This window comes from Triticum urartu, chromosome 7 (assembly GCF_003073215.2).
Source record: "Triticum urartu cultivar G1812 chromosome 7, Tu2.1, whole genome shotgun sequence".
In the NCBI taxonomy this organism is placed as follows: Eukaryota; Viridiplantae; Streptophyta; class Magnoliopsida; order Poales; family Poaceae; genus Triticum; species Triticum urartu.
In genome coordinates this window covers 460,683,001-460,691,827 of record NC_053028.1, presented here as the reverse complement: position 1 = coordinate 460,691,827, position 8,827 = coordinate 460,683,001, and positions in this window count along the sequence as shown.

Sequence of the window (8,827 nt, the reverse complement as noted above, 5' to 3'; positions counted from 1 at the left end):
CGAGGCATTGAAAGTGGAAATCCATACAATTTTGGAGGGGATGTCGCCGACCCTGTATTTTGATTTTCGGCCGGAAAAAAGGGATTTCGGCCATCTTGGCCTGGGGCGGAAAGTATCTTTAAGCCGAAATTGGTCATTGCCAAATTTTGGTCAAATTTCAGCCGAAATTTTTGAAAATGGCCAAAATTGGGCCATCTCGGCCTAGACGAAAAAAATCTCAAACCTAAAATCAAAACATAGCGCTGGCCCTCCAACGGTCTAATCTATCTATTTTGGTGCAGTCAGACTCGGTAGGAGCATTATCATCTCTATCGGATGCTACACTTTCTAAGGTGGTATTTGGTTCTCTAGTCCTAGGACTTTTTCTAGTCCCAACTAAAAAGTCTCTAGTCCCTAAAAAGTCCCTCTCTGTTTGTTTCCAGAGACTAAAAAGTCCCTAGTCCCTTCCTAGAGGTTATTAAATGACCATGTTGCCCCTAGTATATAAAAAAATAACAATCAAACAACACCATGGGGTGGCGCGCCAATGGATGCATGGAAGGGCATTGTTGAAAAAGTCCCAAAAAGACTCTCCTTGAGAGTCTTCTTCATTTAGTCTCAAATGCCTAATTTAGTCCCTAAAAAGTCTCTCCCGTTTGGTAAAAAAGTCTTTAAGAGAGACTTTTTCTAAGTCCCTACACAAAAAAATCCCTGAAAACAAACACCCCCTAAATCACCACATGGTCATCTCATTAATGAAATCAAGCTTCTCATGGTGAAGTGGGAATTTGCCCTGAAAAAAAATGATAGAGTGGAAGTTTGTTCCAATTAAGATAGTTAGATCACAAAATAGGGTTTCACATTATCTCGCTAATTATGCTCGGCTCGCAGCCTCGCTTGTTGGTTGAGGCGTTGTCCCTCTTTTTGTGGCCCCTTTTCATTCATGATCTTGTATTAGTAGACTGTAACTCTTGTAAAATAATATTAAAATACAGCTTTTGCTAATTCTCAGTTGTCTAAAAGATGGTTAGTTCTAGCACGACACCGATGACTATCGGTTGGAAGGTTGAGATCGGCGCAAGATTTTTCATATTTTTCTAACCCTAAAGACAAACACTAGTCGAATTTTCTCGTATCTGATGCGAAAGAAGAAAGAGATAAGCTTAATTTGAGAAGTGGGGGGTGGAGCTTTTCTTCCATCCATTAGTTTCACTACAGATGCACGGATGCCATCTTGTGTTTGGTTTAGGCTAGCCTAGCCTTTAGTTGTTTAATTGTTCATTGCTATATAGATCAAGAAAGGCACATGGGTATCAAGCTCCCAAGTGGCATCTGACATAAAAGCAAGCAAGCATACCAGTTGCATGACATAAGTATGGGTGGGTGGCAGTCACAGTGCCACTTTGGGCTGGAAGCCGGCCGTGTTCACCGGTGCAACTTTACTATGCGGCGGCGCGTGATTTGCACGGCCAAAGTTAAAAGTTGGTTTGGTGTAGCAACACCAACAACATCAAGAAATATGAAGAAACGGGGCAGAACCAAGACAAGAAGCTCTAGTGCGCAACGAGGCGGAGGGAAGTGACAGGAGCTCTGTTTATTCTTTTCTCTTTAGCACAACACTATATGCTTTATATTTGATTAATTTAATGATCAACTGGATTCAAATAGGGTCGCACGGCTGACCAAGCCATGTATGTCTTTTTTTTGGAAATGAAGGCATATGCCCCCGGCCTCTACATCATGATAATGCATGAGCCCTTTTATTAACAATCCAGAAAATATCGTCATAAAAGTCTTACAGCTCGCAAACGGAGCAAAACAAAGTAAAATAAGAGAAATTACATGCAGACAATGACAACCGATACGGTAATAAGAAGGACAAGCTCCTTAGACTTCTATCCTGTTATGCGAGCGTCATCCGAACCGGTTGAAGATAACTCGAGCTACCATCTCCCATTGCTTGCACCCAGTAGCCAAAGGCTCCCTGGAGTCCACAGGAGTGAGTAAGGACCATGTATGGATCCAAGTTGTAGCTTTGAAGATAACCTGCAAAAAAGTTAAAGTGTGTTGTCTGTTAAAAATCATATCATTCCTGCAGTTTCATATAGCCCATAATAGCGCACATATTTCAATCTGAATACGAGCCGCAGTAATCTGTTCAACCCCAGCTAACCACGTCCCAAATAAAGACGCAATATCTACTGGAGGATTAATATTAAAAGCTATATGAATCACTCTTCAAAGTAACTTGGCAAGTGGGCATTCAAGAAATAAATGTTGTATTGTTTCATCATGATCACAAAAATAACATCGCGAACTGCCTACCCATCGCCTCTTGATTAAGTTGTCATTTATGAGTATCACTTACTTGTGGACAAATCACATGAAGATTTTAATACGCAAAGAAATCGTAACCTTCCAAATGTGCAGCGGCCTTGAGAGGGGGCCAAAATTAATCAGATCCATATAGAAAGATTTCACCGTAAACATCCCATTCTTAGTTAACTTCCATTGTGTTGAATCCGGCTGGTCGGAGAGTTGAACTTCTATCAATCTCCGAACCAAGTGCATCCAGGCGGTCCATCTCGCACCAACTAACACACGTCTAAACTGGATGTTCAAAGGAATAGTTTGAAGAATGGTGCCTACGTAATCCTCCTTACATTGCACAATATTATAAAGGATAGGATATTGGACGGCCAGGGGCGTCTCTCCTAACCACATATCCTCCCAAAATCTTGTTGATATCCCATTGCCAATCAAGAATTTGATCCTACGAAAGAACAGGTCCTTCGTCCGCGTAAGTCCCCTTCAAAACGGCGAGTCAGTCGGTCTCATGGTAACCTGGGCTAGTGTTTTCGAGTGCAAATACTTATTGTGCAGAATTTGAGACCACATGCCCTCCGGTTATGTCTCTAATCTGTATAATCATTTGCTCATAAGACATTTATTCTTAATTTGTAAGTTCTTAATAACCCCCTTGGTCTTTAGGTCGGCAAAGGATATCCCATCGCGCGAGACGGTATTTCCTCTTGGCCTCATCAGACTGCCAAAAGAAACGAGATATAAAGAAATCAAGTCGCTTTCGGACCCCTTTCGGAATTTTGAAGAACGGAAGTAGAAACATCGGCATACTAGTCAGTACTGAGTTAATCAGAACTAGCCGACCTCCATATGACATAAGCTTGCCCTTCCAGCATACTAGTCAGTACTGAGGCGTCCGAGCGGGTAGAGAGGAACCCAAGCTGGTGGAGAAACGCCGCAATGCGCCGGTACCAAGCGCGCGGAGCCTGCTTGAGTCCGTACAGGAACCACGAAAGCAGGCACACGTGGTCGGGAAGTACCGGGTCAACAAATCCGGTGGGCTGTTGGCAGAAGACCTGCTCCTCGAGGTGACCATGGAGGAAGGCATTGGAGACATCCATCTAGTGCACCGGCCAAGTACGGGAGACCGCAAGGTGGAGAACCATGCCTATCGTGCCGGGCTTGACGACCGGAGCAAAGGTGTCGGTGAAGTCGATGTCAGCACGCTGTCGGAAGCCACGAATGACCCAGTGCGCTTTGTAGCGATCAAGGGTACCATCAGGACGGAGCTTGTGTTTAAAGACCCACTTTCCGGTAATCACGTTGGCGTGCCGGGGACGGAGAACAAGCTGCTACGTCCGGTTGTGCAACAGGGCGTTAAACTCCTCTTGCATCGCAGCCATCCAGAGCGGGTCATGAAGAGCGGCTCGAATGGAGGACGGAAACGGCGACAGCTCAAAGGTGGACGCCGCATGGACGTAGTCATCCGAGGCGTAGCGCGAGCTCGGACGAAAACGCCCGTACGGGCGCGAGTGACCGGACCTGCCACGGGCGCCGGGGGGGCGCGGGCCCCGAGGGGGCGGGGGCACCGGTGGTGCCGGGGGCGCCGAGGGGGCCGCCGGCGCCAACATCGGGGGCGCCGAGGAGGCCGCGACACCAAGGTCGCGGGCGCCGGAGGAGCCGCCGGGGCCGCGGGCGCCAACGTCTAAGGCGCCGAGGGCGCTAGTGCTGCGGCTGTAGGAGGCGCCACATGCAGGGGGCGCGCCTCAAAGCCAAGGAGCGGGCCAAGAGAGGCGTGTGAGCGTCCTGGGAGAGTCGTCGAGGATCCGGCGTCACCAGTGGCGGGAGGAACAGCCGGGGTACCTGGTGAAACGAAAACACATGCTCATCAAAGTAAACGCGTCGGGAAATGAACATACGATGGGAGACGGGATCGTAGCACCGATATCCCTTGAAGTTGGAGGGGTAATCGATGAAGATATAAGCGATAGATCGAGGTGCAAACTTGTGCAAGCCATGTATGTCTGCCTTGATCAAATGCAAACCTAGCTAGATTGTGGGCTTTATAGTTAGAGCCTCTTTTCTCATGGACAAAGCTACAAAGAGTAAAAGAAGACCTAAGGCTGGTCACAATGGGAGGAAGTTAGGAGTAACATCACACACTCCAATACAACTTTGCTTATGTGACACGTATTTAATGAAGAGAGAGCTGCTTGTGGTAACTAGCTAAGTTACCAGAACATCACACACTCCAAGAAACAATGAGTCTATAACCTAATAAATACATTGTTGCATGACACTACATAGATGTTCCTACCCATTATGGAGGTAATAATATAGTCTAGGAAAATGTGTAAGTTACTAGCTTATGTTCTTGCCCATTGTGACCAGCCTAAGAGTTGTTATTTTCTTGATAAACGTTCATATTTCCCTCCTATCCTTAAACCATCTCCAATAGGTGCATGAATGTTTCGCGCACTAAAATAGTTTAGCGTGCCACTGTAGCACTTTTAATGTGTCAGATTTAATGTTGGTTCAGTAAATGCCAAAAAACACGCGTCCAAAAAACACACAGTATAAATTATGAAGTGCACGTAATTTTGTGTCTCAAATTTACAGCTTCTGATAGCGTTTTTTAGCGCGTGCCCAATTCTTTTTTACGCATGCATTATTTTACAGCTTTTGCTGTAGCTGTCCGACACGAAAAAAGCCGAATTTTAATGTGCCGAACAGTTTTTGTGTGTCTATCGGAGATGCTCATACTACAAAGTCGTTGACGACATTAAGACTGAAATCATTAATTAAGGAGTACTCGTTGCAAAGAACAGTCCACTTTCCCAGGTCGTGACAAGTGACGCACATGCAGCGCGCCACTTGTCGCAACCTGAGAGTTTTCCATTTTTTTATAGATCCGTTTATTTCAAAATGTTTTATCTTTTAAACCGTGCGTTCAAATCTCGAACCGTTTTCACTATTGGATTCCTCGCGTCGAGTTCTTCAAAACTAGATCCCATGTTGATAAGTTTTGACGAACTTTTTTTTCACGAAAAAACCGCACGAAAAAACCGGGCAAGAAAACCGAAACCGGGAGTATGGTTTTTTTCCCTTTCCGAAAGAGGCACGCCCATGCCTCTCGTGGATGCAAAACCGTGACTCTCGTGGAAGGAAAAAAACAGAAAACATGTTTTTTTCGTTTCCGAGAGGCACGACCGTGACTCTCGCGAAAGCACAACCGTGTCTCTCGCGGAAGCAAAATCATGACTCTTGCGGAAAAAAAAACAAAAAACACGTTTTTTTCCTTTCCGAGAGGCACGGCCGTGACTCTCGCGAAAGCACAACCGTGCCTCTCGCAGAAGCAAAATCGTGACTCTCGCGAAAGAAAAAAAAACAGAAAACGCGTTTTGTTTTTCCCTTTCCGAGAGGCACGGCCGTGACTCTCGCGAAAGCACAACCGTGCCTCTCGCAGAAGCAAAACCATGACTCTCGCGGAAGAAAAAAAACAAAAAACGCTTTTTTTTTCGTTTTCGAAAGGCATGACCGTTACTCTTGCGGAAAAAAACCATGATTTTTGCAAAAAGAGGAAATGTGCTTTGTTCGCGCAAAAATAAATTCGATCGAAAAGCTAAAGAAGACCGAGGGAAGACCAAAACGTCAAAAAAGCCCGAAAAAAACCGTTTAAAAAGCCGAAAACGCGTGCGAAAAAATAAAAAAAAAACAAAATTCGGAGGGAGCGTCGAGAGCACGACACGTGACAAATGGCTGAGAGCGCGTCAAGTAACGCTGATCGTTGCGAGGCTTTCGAAAAAGCGCTCGTTAACTAGTTGCTCCCATTAAAACAGTCCGAAACAACATGCACATTCTGAATATAAATGCCCATAGCCAGGGCAAGGCCTTGCCTGCCGGATTAGTTTATTCAGACAAACCGAATCCTCCTCCAGAAATAAAAGCGGAGAAATGGGCTTTCGCACAAGGAGCGATGGGTGGGCCTTGGGATCTCTCTGGGCTTTAGCCGTGCTGAGTTGCACTTGGGCTTTGAAATGGACATGTCATGGGCCGCCGAAGATTTCCTTTTTGTGCTTGGTAGCCTGCATTAGCGAAATCACTAATTGATGAGTACTCATTGCAAAGATTACTCCCATTGCAACAAATGACGTACTTGTCACAACCTGGAAGTTTTTTCTTTTTTTTAGATTCGTTTTTTCAAAACGTTTTATCTCTTAAATCGTGCGTCCAAATTTCGAACCGTTTTCACCGTTGGATCCTTCGCGTTGAGATTTTCAAAACTAGATCCCGTGTTGATAAGTTTTGACGATCTTTTTTCATGAAAAAACCAAATGAAAAAAACCAGACGAAAAAACCAAACCGGGAGCACGGATATTTTTCCCTTTTCAAAAGAGGTACACCCGTGCCTCTTGCGAAAGCAAAACCGTGCCTCTCGCGGAAGGAAATAAAAAGAGTAAACACATTTTTTTTCTTTTCCAAGGAGGCCTCTCGCGAAATCACAACCATGTCTCTCGTGAAAGCAAAACTGTGTCTCTCACGGAAGGAAAAATAACAAAAAATACATTTTTTTGTTTCCGAGAGGCACAACCGTGCCTCTCGCGAAAGCACAACCGTGCATCTCGCGGAAGCAAAATCGTGCCTCTCACAGAAGGAAAAAAACAAAAAAACATGTTTTTTTTGTTTCTGAGAGGCACGGTCGTGATTCGCGAAAGCACAACTGTGCCTCTCACGGAAGGAAAAAAAATAGAAAACACGATTTTTTTCCATTTTCGAGAGGCAAGGCTGTGACTCTTGCGGAAAAAAGAAAAAAAAACGCATTTTTTCGCGAAAAAAATTTCTAATTTTTTTGTTTCAAAAGCTAAGGAAGATCGGTGGAAAACCAAAATGTCAAAAAAAACCCGAAAACAAAACCGTTTAAAAGGCCAAAAACGTGTGCGGGAAAAAAAATTCCGGAAGGAGCGCCCAGAGTGCAACACGTAACGGATGGCTGAGAGCACGCCAAGTGACGTTGATCATTGTGAGGCTCCCGAAGAAGCGCTCATCAACTAGTTGCTCCGTTGCATTAAGACCAATCAGGGTCTGTTGGGCTAAGTAGCGAGTTGTTTGGTTGCCTGGCTTACATATAGAATTTGACCCACACGAAATTTAAAGCTCCCTCGACCTGGCTCGCCAGGAACGCTCAAATTAAATTGGAGTTTTTCCAGATGCAGGCTGGGCTTAGTGCAATTTACACTACAGAAAGGATATGAGTTAGGTTTATGCGGACGAAGTTAGGTTTATGCGGACGACCAAACAAGATGCAGATGATGACGCGGAGCCTGTATACACTCAACCAGGCTCCACTAAGAAACTAACCAAAGGCGTCCTATATTCATCGTCGATTCAGACATACGAGCGCCACAAGGTCCTTCAGACTTCAGAGAGCAAAGCAACAAGTGGTAGACCGAAGACCGATAGCGAAGGACGGAGGAATGCACGCATTCCAAGAGTACACGCCCATGCTCCTCACCTTTCCTCAACTTGAACACCACCACTTGCAAACACTACGATGGATGGATGAGGATGGTTTGCAACGGCTCAAAGCCTATAAAGCCCCCTATCGCATTCACCTCACCCATACTTGATTTTCGCGCACGCCGAAAACAGTTCCATTTCCTTACGATTTTTCAAATGTGATGATGACCCTGCGTTCCAAACAGGCCCTTAGATTCAGCAGCATCATTCGGGAATAAATTAAACAAAGATGCTCCCTTTTTTTTTCCTCAAAAGTACAGTTTTCTTTTTTTTAGGGTCTATGAGAACGCATCGTTTTCATGGGCCAGGGCAGCAATACAAGGAGCAGCAACAGTCACTTTCATCCAAAATCCCAACCGTTTCCATTATTTTGTTTTAACAAATACCGCTACAATTTCACCAAATATATCTAGCCAGAACACATCCTAAACAAACACCACGTAGGCCATTCACAGATTATAGTAACTTGTTGTGCAGGTCAGACACACATCACACGAAAAATTAATCCATAGACTTTCTTCTATTTCAGGATGAAATATTCATAGACCTGTGCCAGTGGATTATTGTAATCACTGGCTAAGGGCATGACAAGAGCGTGTGCGGGCTACGCCAGCCTAAAATCATGTCTCCCATGTTCGCCAACCAATCCTAGTTTTGTGCAGCTACCAAACGCACAGGCCAATTAAGCATGTCCCCGCAATACTATTATGCACTCTCACAGCCAAACAAGTACAATCTGTAACAGCAGGTCCAAGAATTTGTAGCAACATAGATGGCCTACTCATGTGTGCCTTTCAAAAAGAACCAGCTTTCCTTCCTTTCTTGTGGAGACAGTGCCACAAGAAGGTGGCATATTCTGCCTACATCCACAAACTTCTCTATCTACACTAGCTTTCATCTCATGGACCAGAGCAGAGCATCCTCACAAGTCACAACCACCAATGGCAGGCTGTAGCTTCAAGGTTTTGAGGCTGTGGCCATGTATCAAGTGCGCGGCGCCATCTGGCAACGCCAGACTTGAAGCCAA